The following is a 12,247-nucleotide window of genomic DNA, read 5'->3' as shown; positions in this document are numbered from 1 at the left end:
CTTGCGTGTTGGGAGTAATGAAGATGAGGTGAAGGGTTTAAATTGTCCACTTGTAACTTCCTCATACAATAGCGAAATGGCCCGATATTTTTTTTCTAAATGTCTTAAATAATGATATTGACCTACTCATTTAATCGAAACTCAACTTAGTGTTCATTTGCCAGTAAAATATTATTCCTCCTTGATAAACAACTATTTCATCTCGATTTAGCGAAAATACCCAAAACCTTAATGATCAGTTCTACAATTCATGATCAAACTTTCTAAAGTTCCGAAATAATTTTTTGTCTTCAAAAATAATAACAAACTTTTTAGTTGGCACAATTTGTTGAAACAGTGTCAAAGCACCAAAAAAGGTTTAGAAACTTATTAAAAGCTCATTCAAAAAATTTCGTACACAAAACAAATATGCTACTAGCTTGGAATAATATTTTGGACTTAAAACACCCAAACAAGGTCATCCTAACCCAATGTTGACCAAAGTCAAAGTTTAACTTAAGAATTTCCAAATTTCCAAGTAAAGGACATGTAACTCATTCAAAAGCTTCAGGAACTGAATCAAACCTTAAACTAGACCAAATATCACCATTTAGATTTAGTGGAATCATCAAAACTCAAAAATGACCTTTCTAACTCAAATGTTAGGTAAAATCAAACTTTAGCCTTAACTTTTCCTGCATCTCGTCTAATAGCTCAAAATCAAACCGAAATCCTTGAGACCCAAACAAATATTAGATCTATACAAAAAACTACATTCCAAAGCTAATAGAACTGTCAAAATTCTATTATGAGTTTGCTATCACCAAATATTCACTTTGGTTAACTATCGTATGCTTTAAACTTTCAAAACACAAAAACTCTTTCAAACTCATCTAAACATCGCAGGACCTGAGCCAATAGTCCTACTAACCCAAAGTCACGTTTCAGAGCTGATAAAACTGAGAGAATTTCATTCCTAGACTTGGAACTCCAAATGTTGACTAAAGTCAACCATTTCAACTTTAAAGATTCCAAAACTTAAAAACTTTCAAAAATCTCAAATTTACGATCCAGTATCAAATCTAAATTCAAAAACTGATAAAACATGATTCGAGACAACTATCAGGAGGGGTAAAATGATAATTTTCCAAAAAATAATCCAAAAACGACCTTTAAGGTCATTGCACACACTAAATATCTCACATAAGTTAGAACAAAAGGGGTATTTACTTATCAAAATATGGAACACCTCGACAAAATTCATGGCTATGTCACCCATTATATCATGCCAATGCAAAGATTATAGTAATTCAATAGATATCTTGACGCGGAGAAAGAAATTTAAGATTGGTCAATTTTATTTAATATGACATTTCAATTTTTGTTAAATGCAATAAAAAAATTTCTAAAAAATCTCAAAAAGCCAAATTTGCTTCCTTATATTATCCTCATTTCTTCACTCACTTGCAATATTTGTCTTTTATTGATTTCTGGAAACACCATTAATAGAGGTTGAAAGTATACAGAATTACATAGTAGAAGAGAAGAAAAGAGAGCGTCTTATTGAGTTCAATGAATTTACTGTTACATTGAAAAGTTAGCCTTTACATTGTAGTTCAATATCTATTTATAGACTATTGTATTGTAACTACTTTCTTAAATAACTATAGAAGCTTCTAGAACTTTCCTAACAACTTTAACTGACTCACACCATACAGCTTGTTCAATCACCTAAGCTGATCAACACTCCCCCTCAAGCTTTATGGTTGAAACACATTCTTCATTCCAAATTTGCTCAACAAGTTGGTGTGTTGTGTCTTGCCTAGACTTTTAGTTAGTAGATCAACCAGTTGATCCTTAGTGTTTATGTGTTGAGTTTTCAGCATGCCTTGGCAGATTCTTTCTCTAACAAAATGACAATCAATGTCAAAGTGTTTTGTTCTCTCATGAAAGATTGGGTTAGCTACAATCTAGACGGCTGTCTTGCTATCACAAATCATATTTACTGGTGTGGTTATCTCGATTCCCAACTCTTTGTATAATCCTATCAACCAAGTTATTTCAGTTGTACATGCTGACATGCTCCTGAACTCAGCTTCAGCTAAGCTCCTTGAAACTGTCTCCTGTTTCTTTGATTTCCAAGAAATAAGTCCTTCTCCAAATTTAACCAAGTATCCTGTAACTGATCTCCTAGTTTCCAGACATACTCCCCAGTCAGAGTCACATTAAGCTGTAAGTTTAGAAGTCTCTCTTGCAGGTATTAACAAACCTAATCCAGGTGCTTCTTTGATGTATCTAACTACTCTAAGAGTTCCATTCATGTGTGACTATTTAGGACAATGCACAAATCGACTCAAGACTTGTACTGAGAAGGAGATATATGGTCTTGTCATAGTGAGATATAAGAGCCTTCCTACCAGTCTTTGATATTTTGTAGTGTCTGTTAGTATGTTGTCTCCTTCAACTATCCCTTCATTGATATGCTCATCATATTGAACTGATATGAGCTTTTGATTCATCTCTAAAGGTGTACAGGCTGGTTTTGCTCCCCCTAGGCCAGACTCAGATATCAATTCTAATGCATACTTTCTTTGTGACATGAGTATGCCTTTGTTGGACCTGGAGAACTCAATTCCCAAAAGGAACTTTAACTCTCCCAAATCTTTCATTTTGAACTTTTTCTAAATATCCAGTCTAGTGTTACATAAGAGTTGTTGATTGTTCCCACTTATAAGCATATCATCTACATAAACCAATACCACAACAATGTCATTTTTTCAGTGTGCTTAGTGTACAATGAATAGTTATAATGACTCTGCTTAAACCCCATATCTACCAAGGCTTCTGTCAGCTTCATATTACATTGCCTTGGTGCCTGCTTAAGTCCATATAAGGACTTATGTAGTTTTCAGACCTTGTGAGTCTCCCCCTGTTTGGCAAACCCACTAGGAATAACCATATAGCCTTCCTCAAGAAGATCACCATTGAGGAAGGCATTATGAACATCAATCTGATATATATACCAACCTTTAGATGCTGTAAGAGCCATAATAGATCTAACAGTCACCATTTTGGCAACAGGACAGAGAGTCTCCCCATAGTCAAGACCTTCCTTCTAGCTGAACCCATGTGCAACCAATCTAGCTTTAAATCTTTCCACAGCTCTTAAGGAAAAGTATTTGATTTTGTAAATCCACCGACACCAATAGGCCTCTTGCCAGGTGGTAAATCCACAATAGTCTATATGTGATTGCTTTCTAATACATTAATCTCCAACTGCATTACCTTGACCCAAGCAGGATCAGCAGCAGCCTGATGAAAAGAGACAGGCACACATAGAGCTGAGTATGCTTAAAGAACATGTTGGTAGGACTGAGATAAATGTGAATAAGAAAGATGATCAGCAATAGGATAGGAACATGTATTGCCTTTGGGTTGAGTAACAAAATCTTGCATCCATAGAGGAGGCTTACTGGTTCTGCTAGATTTTTTTATGGGAACAGGTAGAGCAACCAATGGTGACTGAACTGAAGATACTGGACAAGAATCAACAGTGACAGAATTATCAGGTAGTGGGACACAATCAGCAGCTGGTGAGACATATACAGTGTTCCAGGACTGGAAATATAAGATTGGATGATTCTTGGACATGTTTGAAAGGAAATATTTGTTCTTGAAATACCACATGTCTTCTTACAAAAATGGAATGAGCATGGAGATCAAATAATATATAGATTTTCTGTGTTAAAGAATACCCCATAAACACAATAGAGATGGCTCTAGAGGAGAACTTGTCCAATACTCTAGGACATGCAGCATAACAAAGACACCCAAATACCCTTAGATGTGACAAGGATGGAGGATACATATATACTTTCTCATATGGAGACTGAAACCCAAGTAACCTTGAAGGAAGCCTGTTCAAAATATAGACTGCAGTAAAAACATACTCACCCCAATACCTGAGGGGGATAGTAGCCTGAAATCTGATGGACTTAGCTATATTCAGAATGGTCATGTGTTTCCTCTCAACTACCCCATTCTGTTGAGGGGTATAAACACACGAGGATTGGTGGGAAATGCCAAGTTCACTTAGTAAGGCCTGAAAGTTGTGACTGAAGAACTCAGAGCCATTGTCTGTTCTAAAAGTTTTAACACTTCTTGAGAACACATTTGTAACTTGAGTAAGGAACTGTTTGAGCACAACTATGGTGTCAGCTTTGGAGTTTATCAAAAAAATCCAAGTACATCTACTAAAATCATCTACAACTGTAACAAAGAATCTTTTTCCATTATAAGTGGGAACTCTGTAAGGTCCCCATATATCACAGTGCAACAATTCAAACACAGAACTAGACATAGTAATGCTTAAAGGAAATGGAAGTTGTGTGTGCTTAGCAACAAGACACATTGTGCAATGAGAATGATCTTTTCCTCTTAAAGACCTAAGAAACGCATGTCTCTTTATTATGTCAAGAGGTGCATATCCTAACCTCTTGTGCCATACATCAACTGAGTCAAAAGTAACATGCACATCACTTGACTTAGAACATTTTTTACAGAGTTTGTTTCACTAAGACTCCTACTACTATTCACCAGCTTCTTTGCAGCTTGAGTTGGTCCACTTTTTAGTATGTAGAGTCCATGTTATTCCTTACCAATCCCCTTCACCTGACCATTTGAGAGATCCTGAAACACAGAGAAGTCAGGAAAGAATGTTACCATGCAATTAAGCTCCTTAGTGATTTTGGACACTGATAGTAAGTTAAGTCTGAAGTCAAGCAGGTATAATACATTTGATACATGTTGGTTTGTAAACAAGCATGTGCTACTAATATGAGAGACAACAATAGTGTTACCATTAGGCAGATAAACCTTATTGTGGGCATCAGTAATAGATACAATACTAGTGTCTAATAGGTCAAGATTTGAGGTGATGTGATGAGTAGCTCCAGTGTCTACTACCCATTCACCTGCATCATATGAACACAAAAGAGCAGAAGTATGTATACTTGCATCTACAAAGGCCACCTTGGCAGAAGATTCTGTTGTGTTATCACCTCCATTCTTGGATAATAGCTGGAGAATTTGTTGATACTGGCCCTAAGTGATAAATCCTCCAGAAGTTTGAGTTGTAGTTGAAGAAGTTCTTGACTCGGTGCTGAGAGGTGTATCAACCTGATTAGCATAAGCTCCAGTAGTCTGGCCTTTCCTCTTTGACTTAAAATCAGTTGGATATCTAACAATTTTGTAGCATTGTTCCTTAGAGTGACCCTTGCAACCACAGTGATCACATTGCAACAAATGCCTCATATTCTTGTAACTACTAGATGAGCTTGCACTACTATTGTTGTAACTTCCACTTGCACCTGAGCTAGTACTAGAACTTCCTCATTTGAATGTGCTTGAACCTGTGTGAGAGTTTGAATTCCTATTATTGTACATGATTGTGCCTTCAATTGCACCAGGTCCTGAGTTAAGTGAACTCGAATTCACTAGACTTCTCTGACACTTTTGGTCCATAAGAAGAGCATAAGCTTTGTTCAAGGTGGGAATAGGACTCATCATGAGAATATGACTTCTAGGTGGTGAATATGACTCATTCAAACCCATAAGAAACTGAAGAAGTCTCTGATACTCACAATGTTCACCAAACTTCCTTGATTCTAGACAAGGACATGAGGGACAGGGCATGAGAGCATCATACTCATCCCAGAGGTCTCTTAGTTTGGAGTAGTAGTCAGCAATTGCCATTGTGCCTTGAGTGAGAGTGTGAATCTCTTTGTGTACATGAAATATCCTAGATCCGTTTACAGTATCGAACCTTTCTCTCAGATCCAGCCATACCTTATGAGCATCAGATGCATAGACAACTGAACTTAGAAGTCCAGGTCGAACAACATTCATTATCCAGGATAAAACTCCAGCGTTACATTTTTCCCACTAATCATGTAACACAAGTTCAAACATGGATTTAGGAAATCTTCCATCAACAAATCCTAACTTGTTGCGTCCTGTAAGTCCAATCCTAAACGATCTACTCCAGAGTGCATAGTTCTCAAATCTAGTTAATTGAAGAGAGATCAAGGAACTACCTGGAGTGTCTGTGTGTTGAAGAAACAGTGGATGATTGTGGTCGATCACTGGAAACGAAGCCATGGTTGTAATCCCAGCACTTGTACCTTCAGTAGTTGATTCAACTGCCATTTGTAGAACCTAGATTGCAGCTAAATTTGATTGATGCTTCCTTGCGAGTCACCTTTGAACAGATATGAACTCTAAGCATCCAGTGATAAAAGCTACAACGGAATTAGTCTTCGATCAGTGACTCTAATACCATGAAAACACCATTAATGGAGGTTGAAAGTATACAGAATTACAGAGAGAAGAACAGAGTAGAAAAGAAGAGAAGAGAGCATTTTATTGAGTTCAATGAATTTACTATTACATTGAAAAGTTAGCTTTTACATTGTAGTTCAATATCTATTTATAGACTATTGTATTGTAACTACTTTCTTAACTAACTATAGAAGTTTCTAGAACTTTCCTAACAACTTTAACTGACTCACACCATACAGCTTGTTCAATCACCTAAGCTGATCAACAATTTCTCCGTACAAGTCTTGTGATATATCTTTTATACAAAACGAGAATCTAAGAACCTTTTCCAATTATTGATTTCAAGTTTTTGCGAAGTGATTTTTACTTTTTGCGATACATCATGGTAATTTATTCGGTTCTCTCTCGTCCTCAATTCCATTACTTAGCAGACTTTTTGGAGCAACCGTAGCAAAGCTTTCAATCGTTTTTAATGTTTCATATAGGAATCATGATCAATTTTACTTTTTGTTAATTCTATATGTTTCTAAATAAACCTCTATCATGAAAAAAAAAAGTAAGATTATTGAGTCATTTATTTTTCGTAATAAACTCTGAAATAGTATCATACCAACAAACAAACAAGTACACCTAAGCATCTATAGACTTTATCACCTTCTATGAAAGGTGTTAAGAGCTTATATACCTAAAAAAAAACACCTAATTACAATCATCATGTATGAGATAACTATATTTTTCATCTCTCTTTCAATTTTTAAAGATATCTACTCTCTCATAGAAAAAATTTCAGTCATTTTCAATGTTTCCTATAGGATGATCAATTTTACTTTTTGTTAATGATATACATCTCTAATAAAACTTTATCATAAAAAAATCCTCATATTTATGGTTTCAATATAGATTTATAGTCATGTGGTATATTTAAGATAGAAGGTAATGATGGCAAGATGTTTGTGAAGGCAATAAACTATAAATTGAGGCTACCTTCTACTCTAAGTGCCTCTATATAGGGCACCAATGCCAACTCGAAACTCAAAAATAGGCAGGAGGAGCTATAAAGCACCAAATGTAGGGACATTAAGCAAAGGGACCAAGTAGAGGAATGTACAACCTAAAAATCATATGGCCAAGCAAGTTTGGAAAAAGAAATCTCAAATTAAGAAATCCAATGATGTGTCAAAGTAATTGGATAAATTAATGAGAGGTGATAGAGACTCAAAGACAACATATCTCACCTTAAGGACATAAGTAGATAAAAGACAAGCCAGCAGTAAAATAAAAGAGCAGTCAAAGTATCTATAGAGGATACTGACAATAGTTATGACCCAGTTGATGAGAGTGCCCTAAAAATTATGATCCTAACTACTTTTGAAGCCATAGGCCAAAGGAGTAGGGAAATTGTGGTTAAGGAGCACGACCCTTCAAAATTCCATAGATGAAAAAAGTACCTTGAAATATAAAGGGATTGAATAAGTTGTATAAGTTAAAAAAAGTTCATCAAAATTATTAGTAGGGGGGGAAATCCATTTTAGCTATTGTATAACATAAAAAAGTAAAGAATAAGGTTGCAAGAATTATAAGAAAAATGTTGCCACCACAACTATGATCATGCTAGTAAGGGAGATATTGGTAGTTTACAATGCTCATGAGATTGATGTAGTTGTGTTGAGGACTAATTTCCAATTTACACATTGCTCAATCAATGTACTTGAGCAAAATACTAGTTTTGACTTTACTGCCATTTGTGGACAACATAATATAGAGCATAAGAGGACTCCTAGGATGGTCTAAAAATATTTGACAAAGGTGGAAAGATTTATTTACATAAGCAAATAGTCATGTTCATAGCAAGATTGATAGGGCGTTTGTCAAATTATTTTTGATAATTTAACTAAGTAACCTCACCTTGATGTTGTGATCATGAACCCACCTATATCAGACCATACTCTGTATGCATCAAACTTACACAACCATGGTCACAAGGAGCTAAACTTTTTAGGTTTCTAAACCACCTTGCTAACATAAGGCGATACAATAACTTATGAAGCTACAAGAACATATGAGAATGAAGGCCTAACCACTTGCTTGAGTTATTTGAAAAAATAAATATTGCAAAGGATAGATGAAAGAAAGGGTGAATATTGACGAGAGCATACAAACACAAAAATTTATAGTGAAAATAGATGAGGTTGGGAGACTCAACTTTTGATTATTTTTTTTAGTAAATATCAAAAGTAGACAGTCTCATAATCAAATTATAATGCTCGTGGATGATTATGAGACTCTACTCATTATGAGGCTAAAATGAGTACAAACTACAAAATAAACTAAAGAAGTATAGACTTGTCTCGAATACGAAAGACTAGACAAAAACTATATATACATGGAGATGAGCCAAACTAGGATGTCATCAGCTCACCCTCTATCTCCAGAAGTCCCCACTATTGCATAGAAGTCAATGCTGTAGGCTGGCGCCGGGATAAAAAACAGATGTAGAGTGTAGCATGAGTACCAAAACAACTGGTACCTAGTAGGTATCATAGGCCGATTGAGCTTAGAAAGCAAATACATAGTGAAAAGCGAGGAAATAAACAGTAGCTAGAGGTCATATAAACGGAACAATATCGGAAAGTCTAACTATACACCTCGATAATCTAGTAGGAGTAGAGAGATAAGGTAAAGCAGTTATCTATAACCTAACTGGATCCCTATAAGCTCAGAAGGTACACTCGTGCGTAATTGAAAGGTAAACAATTCAAATGGACCTCCATAAGCCCGATGAGTACACAAAAGAGATAATGATATCCCTAGCTATGAAACTAAAACTGTCGACCCAGACTCGAACCACGGCGAAGGCACCCTGAAGAACCCAATAGTACCATGACATTAGGACTCAAACCCAACTTAGAAACATATCCGAACTCAAACTACGGCGGGTAGAAATGCACCTGATCCTCGCACTGAGGCTAGTACACAGGACTCAATAATCACACGTTCATCATAATACAGGAGCAACTGTAGAATGAAACCTCCATCAAAATCACAAAGGTCTCACTCCATATCGAAACCCATGGCCCGATCCAACGTAACCAATAAGGCCCAAAATCTTAGCTGAAACACGTTGGGCCATAGCATATGACAGTTATAGATGAAAGTATAATAAGATAGGAATTTTTATCGAGCTAAAGATCTGTGTTATCAGGCTCAAGTCTGCTACATCAGTCTATAGGGAGATAGAACCGTCTGCAACAAATTAGTCGAAGGATTTCTAAAAATAACTCCAAAAGACAACTCTAAGGCAATCAATAGCCTAAGCATAGGCTAAGGTCAAGAATAAGTCACGAATAATGGTACAAAAGGGCATAAAGTCACAACATAGCATGATATAACATCACAAATATGGTAGACATGCATAATTACCAGAAAGGTACGCTAAGGCAAGATTTCTATCAACTAAACAGGAAACAAGGTAAGAGCTCTCCCAAAACTAGCTAAAAGCATGTAAACACTAACGCAAGCTCAATCTAAGGTCGATAAGTCGTATCCTATTTCGAAGCTAATCGTGCATGCTCCATAGTCAACTAAATCGGATCTTTACCCTTCCAAACGGCCTTCAATCACTGCCATGTTAGAAAATAAGCGATCACAGCATCAATATGAATGTTTTGACACCCAATTCGCGATAATTGAAGACACGACTAAAAACGAATTCAAAATGATATTGTGGGATTCACATAACAAATCTCAAAATTGACTCCGTCAATAGGTCTCAAGGAGCTTGTACCCCAAAAAGGGACACAATCCGACCTTAGATTCGAGCCAAATAGCTCATTCACGATCGATCAAGCTCAACAATTCACCATTGAATCTAAGAACAGAGGAAAGGGAGGGAGACTTGCTGGTCAAACGCGCAATAACGAGCCTAACAATTGACCCACAACACTCCCAAGCTCAAAATCACAAAATACTTTGGGAAAATATGGCTTAAAAATAGATATAACCAGTGGCGATGACCGCTAAAATGGCGCATTTGCCGCTAGAGCGGCTAGGCTCTCGCTAGAGGTCTCTGCTAAAACGGTGCCAGGCCCATTAAAGTGGCAAGAGTCCTTGTTGGCCAGCTCCACTAAAGCAGTTCCCTGGCTGCTTAAGCGGTGCCAGGTCCGCTTATGCGGCTACACCATCACAATGCACCAACAAATTTAGCAAAGTCCCGACAGACTTCGCTCGGATGCTTGGGATTGGTTCGGAAACTCGTGCATACAAATGAACTATAATACCCCACAAATTGGATATTTTGGACTCAATGGAGATATCGAAACTTCCAACAGAGGTCGTCTCGATAAAATGTGGGTCCCACACCCAAGGCTCTATTTTAGGTAAAATCCACGAGGTAGCTCGAAATGAGCCTAGAAGCCTCGGGACCTGAATCAGTGGTTCTTCTAGACCAAACTCGACATTTCAGAGCTAACGGAACCATCATAATAGCATTGTGAGGTCGTTTACATGAAGTTTAGACCGAAGTCAACCGTTCAAGTTTCAAAAGCTCCAAATCACAAAAACTCGCATAAAAACCAAACGAACAACTAGGTGATCGATCTGTCAGTACCAACAAGTCGTATATGACTTGCGATCGCTATAGAAAAGCTTTAAACGTGGAAAATATCACAATACAGATAAAATGACCTAGAGGGTCATTGCTTTTAATTTACCAACAAAAGTGAGATTCTAATTATTCTTCACCTCTTAATTAGGACAAGTCGATTTCATTTAATAATTAAACATTAAGTATATTTGTTGCAAAATCTTTTACTTTCAAACACAAATTATAGACATATATATGTTCAAGATATTTTTTGAGTATTTATATATTGCACATTTTCACTCAATATAATACATATTAGACAATTACTATTAATAAGATATTAATTATTATGAACTAAATGGTTGTACGGGTTTATCAAAACAGGACTAGAAGAAAAGTTCCTCTTCGAACCCTAAAGAAAGTAAGGAAAATTTTGTCCCATAATTTTGATCAAATGAGGAAGGAAACAAACCATTGATGAAGTTCAAAAGGTTACGGTGAGTTTCTTTGCAATTATAAATAAAAAATAAAAAATAATCCCAAGTATGTTTGATATATTGGAAGTCATTTTTATGAAAAATACATTTTGGAAAAATAATTTTTAGTGTTTAAAGATTAATAACACTTGAGGGGAATTGATGGACATAAATTGATTTTTTAAGGAAAATCGACGTCAAACTAATGGACTGTGCATCGTTGGTTTTGCCCAGGTTTTTTTTTTTTTTTTTGGAAATATACGATAAAATATAGAGCTACTTGGAATCAAACTCATGTATTTTTTTTTTTACTTTGAACAATTCTACAACTTGACCATACATGTTCTTTGATGAAATATTTCCATCATTTTTTATTTATATTCTTTAACTGCAATTTTCCAATCACCGATCTAGTTTGTCGATTTTTGTACAAAAATTAATAAGAAGAAACCGAGGAATTGCATCGATTTTCTTTAATTTAAAAGAATTTTTATTTTTGCGCGAAAAAGAAATTCTAAAAAATAAAACCAAGGGACATGGTCGATTTTCCCTCGATATTTTGGATCGACGAATCCGTTTACTTTTTCATTATTTTAGTGGTGTAATAATGTTTATTTGTTTATTGAAGCAAGGAATATGTAATTAAATGTCAAGATAATTATAAGGAAAATGACTTCCGTTCATAAGTGAAATTTTTCCTTTTGAAAAAATATATGTATGTCATTTTTAACATGATTTTAATTGAATCAAAGGTTGAAGCTTCAAAAAGATGAAAAGTGAACAATTGCCAGCTGATTGTTGGAATTCACTTACAAACTTGGAGTAGTGAGTAACATCAAGAATTTGTTATAAATGTTCTTTGCAACATTAT

This window comes from Solanum verrucosum, unplaced genomic scaffold (assembly GCF_900185275.1).
Source record: "Solanum verrucosum unplaced genomic scaffold, falcon-dt-bn FXZP01000022.1, whole genome shotgun sequence".
Taxonomy (NCBI): Eukaryota; Viridiplantae; Streptophyta; class Magnoliopsida; order Solanales; family Solanaceae; genus Solanum; species Solanum verrucosum.
This window is presented reverse-complemented; position numbering follows the sequence as displayed.